The 17,059-nt window shown below is 38.2% G+C and overlaps 1 pseudogene; it reads right to left on the bottom strand.

The window, feature by feature from the left end:
- Window positions 1-2,204: 2,204 nt before the first annotated feature.
- On the bottom strand, window positions 2,205-12,468 carry LOC115832292 (annotated as a pseudogene).
- Window positions 12,469-17,059: the final 4,591 nt, after the last annotated feature.

The following is a 17,059-nucleotide window of genomic DNA, read 5'->3' as shown; positions in this document are numbered from 1 at the left end:
TGGCATTATATACTAGTAGCCATAAAGTGTAAACTTATCTGAGAGTGATGTTTTGCCTTCACAGAAAAATTCATAGCAATCTATCAGTCTTGTTTCACTTAAATATTCTAAAGCCAGAAATTATAAAACACATAAAAACTGATATTTTATATAGGATATACCTTAGAAAAACTATACTTTTTGAACATATGAATCCACAGTTCATCAGAATAAACTCTAATTTAAAATACATGAAAGGTAAAAAAGATAAACTATATGACTTTGGGAAAATTCTACTAATCAAAGTTAAGAATGAAAGGGGAGTGTTTATCTTACTTTGAAGAACAATTTACTCATCTTAAGTACTATAAATCTGTATATAAATGCTTATTGTTGATAAACAATTACATGTTTTAATTCATTGAAGCAAATATTTAAAGGCATTCCTTTTATTAATGTAGCCCGAACAACTACTTGTACCTTAAAGTAATAAAATTGCATATATGTCAAGTCTATAATTCAATATTATGCACCTAGTTGGCATTCAGACAGGCTTCCTTTTCCTCACGTCAGTTTGAATTATTGTTGTTTTAATCTTCATTTTTTAATAGTGTTGCACAAACTCTTTAATAATTCAAAAATACAGCATTAATCCAACAAGAAAGTAACAAAAATTCAGAGGGCCAACCAATATAATAGATACCTGTTTAGGCCCAGCTATTCTACTTGCTGTGGGTCTTTGGGTATAGTCAGTGTGGATCCTTTTATATCTTCTTTTTTTTTTTTTTTTGGTAGATGGAGTCTTGCTCTGTCACCCAGGCTGGAGTGCAATGGCATGATCTCAGCTCACTGCAACCTCAGCCTCCTGGGTTCCAGCGATTCTCTGCTTCAGCCTCCCAAGTAGCTGGGACTACAGGCGCATGCCACCACACTTGGCTAATTTTTTGTATTTTCAGTAGAGATGGGGTTTCACCGTGTTAGCCAGGATGGTCTCGATCTCCTGACCTCATGATCCGCCTGCCTTGGCCTCCCCAAGTGCTGGAATTACAGGCGTGAGCCACCGCATCCAGCCCCTTTTGTGTCTTCTATAGAATGTGTGTATTTTCTTATCTTTCTGACAGGTTGTTGCAGTGCTCAAATGAGATAATGTGGCAGCACCATAAAATATACATGTATTTTTGTAGGCACACAATTACAGAAAGACAGAAAATTATCCAAGGGCATTGTCGGTGAGAACTTCACAGAGTAATTCACTACTATAAGAAAAGGGAATACTTTCTGCTAAAAGCAGTAAGTCAAAACATTGAATAGATTACTCTTGCTCTATATTTTTTATAATTTCCATTTCCTTTTTGGTATTCTCTGCCCCTATTACAGCCACAGAGGGCAAAAGGTGAACTGGGCTTGGAGTTAGAAGATCCAGGTCTAGGTCTTACTTTGCCATTTTTTCCTTTTGTAACTCTGGAAGAATAGCTTGGAGTATTGAATGAAATAATTTATGTGAAAGTTCGTTGTAAACCATGATGTATTAATCACACAAAGCACTGCCCTGTAACTCTGTGACCTCTGTCATTGAGACTATCTGGAAACTGCTTTATAATGAAGTACTAGCAACAGTAGTATGATAAAAGGCTGATGGGTTAGAAGAAATATGACCGAACACCTTGGGATCAAGTCTAGGCTCTTTCATTTCCTAGCCCTGTCATCTTTGAGGACTCACCTATAAAAAGAGGAGATTAAGCTAAACTCTCTTTAAGGTACCTTACAACTATCCATCTCTACAAATATAGGTTATCCAAAATAGATTGATAACATGAAGAATGGAGAATCTGACATGATGAACTGACAGAATCCATAAGTTATCAAGGATTCATGGCCTTACTTCCTTACTAATATTTTATTATCAAATATTCAATCTATTGTTTTACTTTTTTGCCCAATATTCAAGCCAGATGTCTAGAAACCAAATATTCCCAGGTCCACAAACAAGCTGGAGAAAAACAAATAAGGAATAGTTTACAATTAAGAGGGTCAAATATATTATTAACAACATTCCTTCTCTGTCTCAGTACTATAGGTAGAAGGGAAATCTGCAATTTTTTACATACAGCACTGTGGGAAATACCAGTAACACTGGCCACTTCAAGAATTTGGGATCTTAAGAGTTTTTCCATGAAATCTCAAAAAACTAACAAGAGGGTGATTTCTAGCATCTATTTTCATACTTAGATCAGATTTGAGCTGTGAAGTAGCAACCTCCAACTCTTCTTTATTTTTTTGTTCCTAGGCCAGTAGTTGAGTGCTCTGTATAGAATCACGTAGAGCAACACAGTTTTGCTGCAAATGTGCACCTGAAATTGTATAAGAAAAAACCCTTTTCTGTAAGATAAAGACTTCAAATAAGCTGCCTTACAGCACATGTATAAGGCAACATTCCAACCTTAATGTCACGGAGAAGCAACGAGAAGTTAGTCTATGTTACAGTTAAAATCTCAACAGAATGTGGTCTTGGGGCAGTGCCATCCAATAGAACCTTCTGTGCACTCTCCAATGCAACAATCCACTAGCCACAAGTGGCTACTGAGCACTTGAATGTGGCTAGTGTGTGAAGAAATAAATCTTTTATTTAACTAATTTAAATAGCCATATGTGGCTAATGGCTACCATATTGGCAGTGCAAGTTACAGCAACAAAGGATCATTTGCAAATTCCTAAAGTAGAATCCTTGTTATAATTCAGTTATGAAGGGAAACTTTTTCCATTGGTTAAGATTATGTCATCCAATTATATTAAAATATGAAAATATGAATTGACTTGGTTAGAATTTAAAGTATTCTAAATTATTTGTAGGTACTTCAAATAACAAATATGAAGGCAAAATATCATGTTAAAATAATGATAATTGAAAACAGCAGTGTAAATATGGTCCTGATTGTTTTACTTATTGATATGCTTCCAGTGTTAGATCGCTTTAGACTTTATTTTCTATCCAAGTCAGACATACATAGCATGAGACCAGGGCAATGCCTTCCAAAATCAATGTCTATGACAGAGATTGTATGGTATAAGGGAAAAATACTTTATCTTTCTCTTAGGAGCTAAGAGTTCACTTCTATGAAGCCTGAGGTAAATTAACCTCTCCAGTCCTTAGCTCTCTGATTCATAAATTAAGAGTGTTGAATAATGACATTAGGGTCTTTCTTATTTTGCACTAACTTAAAAAAAAAACTGTAGTAAGATTGTTAACATATTGCTAACAAAAAGTAAGTATTTTAATAAATCTAGAGGAAATTAGTAAAATTTTAAGTTTATAAGTAAAATATCAGTTTTTGTTTGGTTTCACTTCCCAAACCACATAAGGAGAAGAAATCTTTCTACCTGTTTTCGTTCTACCTCCACTGTTGATCCCATTTCTTGTATTTTGAGGAGCATGGCTGATGCTGATTTCTCTAAAGATTCCCTAAGGTACTTCTCCTGAGCCAGTTGTCTCCTTAGCTACAAAGCAACACTGCAGTTAGGCAAGGCCAATTGAACATCCTACTAGTTTAACAAAGATCAGTTACCTGAGAAGTTTATCAGACATGCCATCTCACCCCCAAACAGTCTTAATTCATTTATGACTACTCAGAAACATGCGTTTGTATCTCCCTAGATTGCCTAGGATTACCTCCTAAGGAATGTAGATCAAATTTATTGCACCCATCCTCCTATAATTTAGGTCTGTTTTCTAAACTGGAGGTCAAAATCCCTTAGTAAATTGAAAGAAGCACTCAGAAAAAGGAAAAAATAAAAGAGTAGAAAGAAAATATCAGAGTGTACGCAAGTAGTAAAGGTAAGGGCTGCTTTGGGAAATGTTTGTGTATATGTATGTGTGTTGCAGTGTAAAATATATGTCCAACAATGGATTGCCAAAAAAAGTTCGAAAACCACTGGTATTTTACCTTAGTGTGTATTTTCTGACTTTATTTTCAACTCGTTTTCCTGTATTTTGATTTATCTATATATTTTTTATCCTGCAGTATTATACACATCACTCTGAAAACTGTTTTCATTCTATTTTGGAATTTAGAGGTCTAAACAAATAATGAAGTAACCATTAAGCAGCAGACCAAACCGACACTCAAAGAATTTGGGTACTGTGCTATTGTGATATAATAAGAAATACATATTTCATCTCTGACCCTGGTTCCTGGCACATAGCTCATAAAAAACTTGGAATCACCTCATAAGAGTATCTTTTGTGTGCTAATGACTGATTGGCTGGGGGTGGGGGAAGGTAGGTAGCTGTGGATGGGGGCTGGTCCCCAGAAAGATCAAGGCATGACTAGAGGACTGGGACTTCTAGCCCCTCCTCTCAACCTCTAATGAGGGGAGAAGGGCTAGAAGGTAAGTTGATCATCAATGGCAAATGATTTAGTCATGCCTATGTAATGAGGCCTCCATAAAAATCCAAAAGAACTGGGTTCATTCAGAGTGCTTCTAGACAGCTGAACACATGGAGGTGCTTGGAAAGTGGTGAGCCCCAGAAAGGGCCTGCACCCCTTCCCACATGCCTTGCCCTATGCATCTCTTCCATCTGGCTGCTCAAGTGTATCTTTTGTAATATCCTCTATAACAAATGGGTAAATGCAAGTGATGTGTTTCTCTGAATTCTCTGAGCTGTTCTAGCAAATTATTTAAACTTGCAGAGCGGCATCATGGTAACACTGATTTTTTGCAAGTCAGTCAGAAGGACAACTTGGGGCTTGCAACTGGCGTCTAAAGTGGGGGGCAATCTTGTGAGACTGAGTCCTCACCTGTCTTCAGGTAGATAGTGTCAGGATTGAATTGAATTACAGGACACTCAACTGGTGTCCACTGAAGAACAGAATTTCTTGGTGTGTCGTCGGGTGTCAGAAGTGTTCTGCTGCGAGGTATGTGAGAGTAGAAAAACACATTTTTTTTTTCTTCCCTGTTTTGGAGGCACACTGACCTTATTTCTGTCAATAAGTGACTATAAAAAGAATCACATAAAATATAAAGAAGGTTAAGACTCTCTTTTATTATTAGGTAAAGAGATCCCTTCCAATAATAAGAGTCTCTTTTATTATTAGGTAAAAGTCTCTTTTATTATTAAGAGATCCTTTCCAATTGAAATGGGAATTGCAGAGAATGCTATTCCTTTTAAGAAGTGATGTGAAACTGAAAGAAATTCTATTTTAAAACCCCAGTGTAGATGACATTAAGAGTACACTATCCCTGTTTTCTAAATTGTACACATTTTTTTCTCTATGGATAATATATTTATAATTTTTAAAACATTTTTTAAAGGTTAAAAGAGGTAAAAAATGTGTTGGGATATAACTGTTACAAGATTGCTCATTTTGGAAATGCTCTATAACTTTTTAAATCATATCCTTGATATTTGACATGAGAGTTTTTCCAATTTTTCACTATTGTAAATACTGCTCTCCTGAACATACTTGTGAGTAGATCTTTCCTTACATTTCTGATTATTTCATTAAGACAAATTCTATAAGAATCATTTTCTTCCAATCATTACCTTCATAATTTTCCAATTATTACCTTCTTATCAATAGTATTTGAATAAATCTCATCAGTACTATGTATTAAAATTTTCTTAAATCTCTTCTGATCTAATAAATGAAAACTAACATCTTAATAATTTTGGATTTCTTTGGTTACTGTGAGATTAAATATCTTCTAATATAGTTATCAACTCTATATATATTTATGTAATAAACTGTCATACTTATCCTTTGTCCATTGTTTTTTGGGCATTTTTAGACAATTTTATGTTTTTTTGTTTTTGTTTTTCAGACTGGGTCTCACTGTGTCAGCCGGGCTGAGTGCAATGGTGCAACCATGGCTCACTGCAGTCTTGACCTCCCCCGACTCAAGTGATCCTCCCGCCTCAGCCTCCTGAGTACCTGGTACTAAAGGAGTGTGCCACCATGCCCAGCTAATTTAAAAAATTTGTTGTCGAGCCAGGGTTTCGCTTTGTTACCAAGGCTGGTCTCAAACTCCTGAGCTCAGGCAATCCTCTTGCCTCAGCCTCCTAAAGTGCTGAGATTACAGGTATGAGCCACCGTGCCTGGAAGTTTTAAGTTTTTGTGGGGTGGGTTTTGGAGACAGGATCTCACTCTGTGGCCCAGGCTGGATTGCAGTGGCATGATCACTGCAGCATCGACCTCCCAGGCTCAAGTGATCCTCCCACCTCAGCCTCCTAAGTAGCTGGGACCACAGGTGTACACCACTGTGCCTGGCTTTTTTTCTTTTCTTTTCTTTTTTTTTTTTTTTTTTTTAAGAAATGGGGTTTTGCCATGTTGCCCAGACTGTTAAATTCTTTAAAAGGGAAAATTATTAACACTTTGCCTATTTGTGTTATAATACCTTATTACAGGGGTCGCCGACCCCTGGGGCCACAGACTGGTACTACTCCATGGCTTGTTAGGAACCAGGCCACAGAGCAGGAGGTGGGCAGCTGGTGAACTCCGCCTCCTGTCAGATTAGTGGCAGCATTAGATTCTCATAGGACCGTGAACCCTATTGTGAACTATGCATGCAAGGGATCTAGGTTGCGCGCTTCTTACGAGAATCTAACTAACGCCTGATGATTTGAGGTGGAACGGTTTCATCCCAAAACCATTCCCCTCAACCCTCACAACCCCATGGAAAAACTGTCTTCCAAGAAACTGGTCCCTAATGCCAAAAAGGTTAGGGACTGCTGCTTTATTAGTTTTGCTTTTTATATATAGAAGTATTCTTATGTGGTCAAATCTATTGACCATTTTATAATTTTGTTCTTTTTAAGCTTAGAAATTGCTTACTTATCCAATGATAAGTTAAATATTACAATCTTATGTAAGAATGAGCCATTTTATTTGTGGGTTTTTTTTTCAGATTTTAGTATCAGATTATAATTACTTTATCATATAGAGTAGCTTAATATAGTTTTCTAAACTTTGTATCAAATTAGGTACTATAATTTGTTCAACATATAATTTATTCCTTGAAAGTTTCAAAATACCCAGGAAATCATCTCATTTAAATTTTAGTTGCATCACTGTCAAATGTGATTCAATCTCTAGTTCATTCAGAATTAAATATTTCACTCTTTTAAATTGTTTTAATCACCCCCATTATGTAGGCTTGAAAACATTCAGCTGGCCACCTTTTAAAAGAACGGCCACTTTTAAAAAGAGACATTTTCCTCTTTTATACATGATATACCTACAATGTGCTGTACAAAAGCACATTACAAAGAGAATCCTTTACTAATGAAGTATTTGTTTCTAAAGTACTATTAAGGGCAATCAGTTAAGCCATTTAATGTTTATCACATCCAGACTTTGTATCTATTTTATATATATTTATTATCTCTTAGGAAGATAAATACTACACTTCTTCTATCTGTATATAACCCTCTGTCATAGGCTGAATTGTCTTCCAAAATTCTTATGCTGAGGCTCAACATCTGCTGCCTCACAATGAGACTCTATTTGGAGACAGGGCCTTTCAACAGGTGATTAAATTAAAATGAAGCCATTGGGGTGGGCCCTAATGCAATCTGACTATATCCTGATTAGAAGAGATTTGGACACACAGAGACACCAGGGATGGGTACACACAAATAAAAGAGCATGTGAGGACCCAGTTAGAAGGCAGACATACCTGCAAGCCAAGGAGAAAGGCCTCAGAAGACACAAAATCTGCTAACAACTTGATCTTGGACTTCATGCCTCCGGAACTTCAACAAATACATTTCTGTTTATACCACCAAGTCTTTAGGATTTTGTTATGGCAGCCCGGCAAACTAATACACCCTTTCTCTTTCACATACCCTCAGAATGCCCATGTTTGACTAGCATAGTACTTCTGCAAGTCTTTGACAGAGCTTAATCAAAATTCAAGACTTTACCATAGAACAAGAATTAAGAATAAAACTTCCCCAGTAAAAAATAATGTTAAATGGCAATCCAAAGGAGAAAGGATTGTCTTTTCAACAAGTGGTGCTGGAAACACTGGACATCCACATGCCAAGAAGAAATTCATCTAGATACAGATCTCATACCTTTCATGAAAATTAGCTCAAAATAGATCAAAGACCTAAATGTAAAATGAAAACCTATAAAATCTCTTAGAAAATGATGCAAGAGAAAATCTTAGTGACTTGGGTTTGTCAACTTTTTAGATGTAATTCTAACATTACAATCCATGAAAGAAAAAAATTGATATATTGGACTTCATTAAAAGTTCCTTCTCTGTGAAAGACAGCTAAGAGCATAAAAAGATAAGCTATAGAGCAGGAGAAAATAATTGCATAACACATCTTTGATAAAGGACTGGTATTCAAAATATACAAAGAAGTCTTAAAACATAACAATAAGAAATAACCCAGTTACAAAATGGGGTAAAAGTCTAACAGATAACTCACCAAAGGAGATATACAGATGGCAAATAAACACATGAGAAGATTCTCAGTGTCATTATATCATTAGGGATTGCAAATCAAAACAGGATACCACTACACACCCATTGGAATGGCAAAAATTCAAAACACTGATAAGACCAAATGCTGGTGAGGATGTGCAGCAACCATAACTCTTATTCCTTGCTGATGGGCATGCAAGCGATACAGTCATTTTGCAAGACAGGTTGGCAGCTTCATACAAAGCTAAATATAGGCTTACCAGATGAACCAGCAATTGCACTCCTATGTATTATATTTACCCAAATGAGTTGGCAACGTATGTCTATGTAAGAACCTGCACACAATGTTTATAGCAGCTTTATTCATAATTGCCAAAAATTGGAAGCAACCAATATGTCCTTCAATAGGTGAATGGATAAACAAATTGTGGTACATACAATATTGTTCAGCTATATAAAGAAATGAACTTTAAGCGCATATGCTATTAAAGAAGCCAGTACAAAAAGACTACATACATACTCTATGATTCCAACAATAACAGAACTAGAGAGACAATAAAAAGATCAGTGGTTGTCAGGGGCTCAGGGGAAGACATGAGGAGGGATGGGTAGGTGGAGCACAGGGCATTTTTAGGGCAGGGCAACTATTCTGTGTGATCCTGTAATGATAAATACATGGCATTATGCATTTGTCAAACCCACAGACCTTTACAGCATGATGAATAGTGAATCTTATTTCACTAAATGATGGCTCAATATTGGCTCATCAAATGTTACAAAAGTATCATACTAATGCAAGACGTTAATAATAGTGAAACTGCAGGAGTGGAGAGAGAGGTATACAGGACTCTGTGTTTTCTGCATAATTTTTCTGTAAACCTAAAACTGCCCTAAAAATAGTCTAGTACAATATCTTAAAAATAAACTGAATACATTCTAACTATGAGCAATCAAGCTTTTATCAGTAATTACTGGCAAATGAAGTACTCAATATAAGACAATTTTCCAAATACCTATGCTTACCACCTAAGCACTAAAATTTATAATCTTAAAAATAGTTTTGCCTAAGAATTTTCCTAAAAAGTACGTCTACTTCTCTATTTTGTATTAACAGAATCTTTTAAATATAATTTGACCCATTAGATTTGAACTATCAATTATTAACACTATTACGTCAGGGAATATTGAGGTTTCAGGCCACTGCCAGAGTATATTGAGTTAGCAATTCTACTGATTCTTCCACTGTTTTCAGCTGCAAATTTTTAGTCCAACAGCTTTTAGCAGCCACCTACTTCATATTTCCCAATCTGCTATCTACTAAAACAAGCTGAAATGAAAGTTTAAGGTAAAATTAGATGAACAGACTTATTAATAGCTTTTTATTTTAAACACAACTTTAGATTAAAAGGACTTTGCAAGAAAGTGTCCACTTAACTATAGTTTATGGGCAGCCAAGAGTGGTAACTATTCCTTCCTGGCTCACAAAGCATTTATTTTTTATTTCTAGTTTTATGCCAGTATTGAGGTAAAAGGAAGTCTTAATGTCATGTAAGGGCAGGAACTTTCACTTGAATTCAATGTGGCATATTTTTAAAGTCTTCCTACTACATAGTCACATATTTTCTTCTTCAAAGGTTTCTTTTCATTCTTTCTGCTTTCTTGATTTCCCCTCTGCAATTCCAACACCTCCTCCACCCTCCATCTTTTTGTCTTACCTCTTAAATTTTAAGGTTCATTTTATGTTTTGTGGTCTTCAGTTCCTCTTCAATAATGGCTGCATTCTTCTAAAAGTAGGAGAAAAGATTCTAAATAATCTAAAATGACAGGAAGAAATTATCTATAGGTATATCAGATCAAATCAGGTTTTTTTCTGGCAACCTATAAATGCTATTTTTAATATGGTTATAAATACTCCTTAAGTCTGAAGTAATTAATACCAGGAGTTACTTAACAGGAAAGTTATTTTATTACTTTGATACATGATTTCTATAATTTCCTCTTTTATATCATAAACTGATTAATTGCACTCACCTCCTATATAAAATTTAATAATTAGAGGTCAATCTGGTAATTGACAGACATTTTATTAACAGGGTATATTCTTAATTTTTTAAAGAACTCTATTTTTCCCAGCTTCAAATATTATTCATGCTTACAAGTTGAGGATGAAAAACACAGCTTTCCCTATTCTCTTTCTTATTATGATAAATGGCACCACAATCTCAGATGTAAAACCTCAGCGCCATCTTTCCCTTCTTTACTGCCTTCAGTCCCTCCCAGTACCATATTCAAGCATATCTTTTTTTTTTTTACAGAACATTCCTCTTTCCTTTCAAAATGCCACAACCCTAGATCAGACCTAATCTGACTCATGACTCAAATAATGCAATAGATTCCTAATTGGTTTCCCTGCCTCCAACTTCTCTCCCTATTTTCAATACCCCATAATACTGCTAAATTTGTTTTCCTGTTTTCATTATGTCACTTCCATATCAAAAATCTCAATCACTCCCCATAGGATCAATCCCAACTACTAATTATTCCTGATTTTCAGATGCTCTATAATGTCATTGCTAGCTAATATCCAACTTATTTCCCACAAACAAATCCTCACTCTTGTAACTCTAGTTTACATATTTCTCCTAGCTGTACCCAGTAGAAAGATCCAGGTTCAAACCTGGGTAACAAGAAGACAACAGGTATGTGTGATCTTGGACAAGTGATTTATCCCAGGGACCCAGTATTATCATTGTTAAAAAATGGGGATAGTAATATCCTACTTCACAAGATTTTGCAAAGATTAAACAAAATAACACGTTCAACATCTATTACATTGCCTAGCCCATGAAGGGAGAACAACATTGTTAGTTTCTTTTCCAAGTAGTCCATATTCTTTGCTGCCTCTGCGTGTGCTCCTTGAAATGTCCTCAGCCCTACACTTTGCTTCTAAAGGTCCTATCCCTTCCCTGAAGCCTGCCTAATCTATTCTAGATAGCGCATCCTCACCCTCTCAAACATGTCTGAACACAAAGCCCTTACTCGGCAATATTCATTTTTTGTCCTATACTACCCTGCAACATTTCCTATATTCTTATTTTTTCCTTATTTAATTTCTCATGCTGTAGCTTATTCTCCCAACTAGCATCTGAATTCCTGAAGAGCACAGGCTCTGTCTCATACCTCTGGACCCACACCATCACTTGTATGGGGTAAGGGTTGTACAAATAATCAATCACGGATAGCACACAGTGGTTTAGGTTATCAGTGCAAATGTCATAGGCCAAGAATCCTCAAATCAACACGCCAAATGTCAAATGCCAAGAATCCTCATATCAACATCACCTATTTTTAAAAGTCAGTGTCATAGGTCTGTTGCCTCCTCCAGCTAACACATAACAGTGTGTTTATACTTCAGAACTTAGACTCAAACCTTTGTTTGCGAGGCAGTCTCCAGAGTGGCAGTCAACCTTTGCACCTCATCTTGTGCCTTGTCTTCTTCCTCTTTTACAGCTCTCAGTTGCTGGCGCAAATTCATAACTTCGAGATGCAACAGCTTCAGGTCCTTAGAATGGTCTTTCTGTATTGTATTCAGTCGATCTTTCAGAAAAGCTACCAGACCGCACAGGAGGGGCATCAAGCAGCAGAAAGAAGGTCAGTAAAGAAAATCAAGCACCTATACAGGACCACATTTCTGATGATTCTTATCTCTATACTTGTTTTCTGAGGATTCAAATCCTTTTCAGTTTGCAGCCGAAAGATGTTCATCTTCAAGGACTGAATGAGGCTTTCAAGACGGCACATTCGATTTACCAGAAACTCACAGTTCTTCCATAAAATATCTGTTTTTCCTGCACAAATTGCTTCATTTTGGATAGGACTAATGACTTTCTGGCTGTCCAGGTCTTCTAAACAGTTTGGAGCTTCCAAATAGCCTCTGGACAAAGACAGCAATATAACAATTTTATGCAATGCAATTTCTACTACGGTAATCCCAAAAACTGAGTCAATATAACATTTCCAGTAAGAATAATAATTGCAGAGTGACATCACCAACATGGCAGGCTTCTGACTCTTCCTCCACATAGGGACACACTAATCAATTCCCTCTGAGAATTGATTAATTGACACACAGATCAATTCCCTCTGAGAGAAAGTCACAAACAAGTTGAGAGACTCTTCTGTATCTGGCAACCGAGAAAATACCCACATTGACTAGGTAGGAGAAGCTGAGGCACACTCAGGTCCAAACCCCACCCCAGGCACTGTGCCATCCAGTTAAGAAGGTATCCCCAACACCTATCCTGTCTCTGAGGAGAGAAGGGTTTGGACCTCATATTTAGCACCCTAACTCCAAGATTCCCCACAGTGTGGCTTTTAATTCACCTGCCTCTAGAAGCAGAAGGGATTAGGCATACACAAGTCTCCCTAGACCACAGAACAAAGAGGTGATTATACATGGGTGTGTAAGCACTTACAGAGGCTTCATCCCCCAGGATCAGGGTAGAGAAGGGCCTACAACTCAAAGCTCCCAGTTTCTGCCTGGAAGGGGTTGCCAATGTACTCTGTCAACTGCTGCTGTTACCAGTTGAGCTTCATACAGGCCTGCATCAGGGAATTAACTGGGCTGACAAACATAACCTTTGGCAGCCTGAACAGAAGCCTGGCAGAACCCAAGCCTATTCCCCTGGCTCACTCCATCGATAACTCCAGTCTACCAATTCCTCCTGGAAAAAGTTTTTCCATGCATCAAGCACCCCAACTTTTATAACTTGTACTTGAGTGACTGCATCTTAAACCTCCTAGCTCTAGGAATAGAAAGGATTAGGAATACAAGAGTCTCATATGAGAATCTTCCCAGATCACAATACTAAGAGGTGGTTTTAAACAGGAGTGCAAGTAGTTCCAAGGACTACACCTCTTGGAAGCAGTGCAGAGAAAGTGCTGAAACACACAGTTCTGTTTTTCACTAAAAAGGATTTCTCTGTACATTCTTCCAGTGAATACTTGATGGTCTGGCTTCTAACTAACTTGCATCAGGGAGTTAATGGGGCAGGCAAACAATACACCTCTGGCAGCCTAAATGAGAGCTTGGTACTTGCCAAGACTTCTTCCCTAGCTTACCCCAGAGATAACTACAAGTCTACAGAAGCTTCCTAAAAGTAGTTTGTTCACTTATCGAGTGACATAACTTCTACAGCTCTCATATAAGGACTACCTCCTTAGCCACCCAGCTCTGGGAGCTGATTTGGCTCTGCATTTCCAAGTCTCTCTAGACCACAGAAAACAAAGAGGTAGATATACAATGGGCCCACTCCCAGTGGCCATACCCTCAGAGGATGTAGTCTGAATGACAGTAGTACAGGTATTTGCCACAGAGCTTCTCCCTGGCTTAGAGCGGAGAGAGATAAACGCCTGCCTTAGTGAAGATAGATAATGCCTGCTTTAGTGCAATAAGGGACAAATACCTGCTCTCAGCTTCACCCTGCAGATAGAAGGAACTGGAACATGCATCTAACATCCTAATATTTTCAGCTGCATCTAGAGAGCATGGCTTCTGTCTTCCTGCTCTCATGGTACTAACAAGACTTGGCACATCTTAATCTTCTGGGACCAGCAAAATCAGAGATATCAGATTGTACAAACACAGAGATTTGAGAGATACATTATAATTTCTGGCTGTACAAATTGGTAAGATCTCCTACATGAGGGCCAGTTTGACAAGACTGGGAGAGGTTACTGTCTTAATGTACAGAAACCAACACAGTGAGTTAAAAGAAAAATGAAGAAATAGGAAAATATGTTCCAAATAAAATAATAAGATAAATCTCAAGAAACCGATCCTACTGAAATGGAGATACGTGGTTTTTCCAAGAGGGAATTCAAAATAATGGTCATAAAGATGCTCGCTAAGGTCAGGAGAATAATGCAAGAACAAACAATTTCAACAAAAGAGAGTAAGAAAGTATTAAAAAGTACCCAACAAATCATATAGCCGAAGAATACAATAAGAGAACTAAAAAAATTCAATAGAGGGGTTCAATGGCAGACTATATGAAGTGGAAGTGAATAAGTAAACCCGATGACAGGTCACTGAAAATCATCCAATGTGAGGAGCAGAAAGAAAAAAAAATGAAAAGGAGTGAAGATAGCTTATGGAACTTATGAGATACCATCAACAGAACAATATGCCCACTACCAAAATTGCAAAAGGAAAAGTGAAAGGAACAGAAAACATATTCAAAGAAATAATAATAAAAAAAAAAACTTCCCAAGCCTGGGGAAGGACATAGAAATCCAGATCCAAGAAACCCAAAGGACAACAAATATGATGAATTCAGAGTTCCACAGTCCCATACTTAGACACTTACATAGTGTGGAGTTTGTTCCTTCCAAGTCTCATGTTGAAATGTGATACCCATTGTTGGAGGGAGGGTCTGGTGGGAGCTCTTTGGGTCATGGGGCAGCTCACTCATGAATGTCCTGGCAATGAGTGAGTTCTCACTTTTTGTTCACACAAGAGCTGGCTATCTAAAGGAGCCTGGCATCTCCTCCTCTTTCTCTCACTTCCTCTCTCACTTCTTCTCGCCTGCTGCCCCTTTGCCTTCCACCATGATTGTAAGTTTCCTGAGGCCCTCATCAGAAGGTAAACAGATGCTGGTGCCATGCTTTTTAGCCTGCAGAACTATGAGCCAAATATATGTCTTTTCTTTACAAATTACCCAGCCTCAAGTATACCTTTATAAGCAATACAAAATAAGCAACACAGAAAGTTGGTAACAAAGAGTGAGGCATTGCTATAAAGGTAATTGAAAATGTAAAAGCAGCTTTGGAACTGGGTAACAGGCAGAGATTGGAAGAGTTTGGCGGGCTCAGAAGAAAACAGGAAAACGAGGGAAAGTGGAACTTCTTAGAGACTTAAGTGGTTGTGATGAAAATGCTGATAGAAATATAGACAGAGGACATGCTGATGAGGTCTCAGATGATAGAAATACAGACAGAGGACAGGCTGATGAGATATCAGATGAAAATGAGGAAGTTATTGGAAAATAGAGTAAAGGTCACCCATGTGACACCCTTGCAAAGAACTTGGCTGCACTGTGTCCATGCCCTTAGGGATCTGTGGAAGTCTGGATTTAAGACTGATGTCCTAGGGTATCCAGCAGAAGAAATCTGTAAGCAGTAAAATGTTCTAGAAGTGATGTGGCTGCTTTTAACAGTCTACAATTAGATATAGGAGCAAATAAATGACTCAAGGTTGAAACTCACATTGAAAAGAGAAGTACAATATAAAAATTTGGAAAATTTACAGCCTAGCCATGTGGTAGAGAAAGAACATTTTCAGGAAAGGAATTCAAGAGGCCTGTGGAGCAACCATTTGCTAGAGAGATTAGCATGACTAAAAGGAAGCCAGATGCTAATAGCCAACACAATGGGAAAAAGGCTCTGAAGGCATTTCAGAAATATTTGAAGCAGCCCCTCTTATCACAGGCCGAGGCCTAGGATGAAAGAATGGTTTCGGGGACTGGGTGTCACTGCCCTGCACTACCTCAGGAGTGCTCCCCACATCCTGGCTGCTCTAGCTGTCACCATGGCTCAAAGGGCCCCAGATACAGCTCAGGTCACTGCTTCAGAGGACATAGGCCATAAGCCTTTGTAGTTTCCATGTGGTGCTAAGCTTGCAGGCATGCACAATGCAAGAATAAAGGAGGCCTGGCAGCTTCCACCTGGATTTCAGAGGATGTATGAGAAAGCCTGGGTGCCCATGCAGAAGCTCTCTGCAAAGGCTCTGCTCCTGCAACAGTCTTCTGCTAGGGCAGCACTGAAGGGAAATGTGGGACTGGAGTCCCCACAAACAGTCCACCTAGGGGCACTGCTCAGGGGAGCTGTGGGAATGAACCCACCTTCCAGACCCCAGAAGGACAGAGCCACTGGCAGCTTTCACCCTGAGCCTACAAAAGCCACAGGCACCCAACTCCAGCCCTTGAGAGCAGCCATGGAGCCTTCAACCTGCAAAGCCAGAAGGACAGAGCTGCTCAAGGCCTTAGGAGCCCATCTGACATACCAGTGTGCCCAGGATGTGGGACAGAGAGTCAAAGATAGTTTTGGAGCTTTAAAGTGTGGGACCCATTGCTCCTTTCTTTTAGCCAATTTCTTCCTTTTGGAATGGGAATGTTTACCCAATGTTTGTACCACATTGTATCTTGGAAGTAAATAACTTTCTTTTTGTCTTACAGGTTCACAGGTGGAAAGAACTTGCCTTGAGTCTCAGATGAGACTTTGGAAGTTAGACTTGGGACTTTTGAATTAACGCTGGAATAAGTTAAGCCTTTAGGGTACTCTTGAGAAGGGATGATTATATTTTGCTTTATGAGAAGAACAACATTTGGGGTCCAAGGGTGGAATGATATAGTTTGGATGTTTGTCCCCTCCAAATCTGATGTTGAAATGTGATCTCCATTGTTGGAGGTAAGGCCTGGTGGGAGCTGTTAGGTCATGGGGGCAGATCCCTCATGAATGGCTTGGTGCCCTCCCCATGGTAATGGTAATGAGTGAGTTCTCACTCTGTTAGTTCACACTGGTTATTTAAAGGGGCCTGGTACCTCCTCCTCTCTCTTGCTCCCTCTCTCACCATGTGACTCACCTACTC

The sequence above is a fragment of the Nomascus leucogenys genome, chromosome 22a, assembly GCF_006542625.1.
Source record: "Nomascus leucogenys isolate Asia chromosome 22a, Asia_NLE_v1, whole genome shotgun sequence".
In the NCBI taxonomy this organism is placed as follows: Eukaryota; Metazoa; Chordata; class Mammalia; order Primates; family Hylobatidae; genus Nomascus; species Nomascus leucogenys.
Note: the sequence above shows the minus strand (reverse complement) of the source record. Positions and strands in the feature narration are given on the sequence as shown.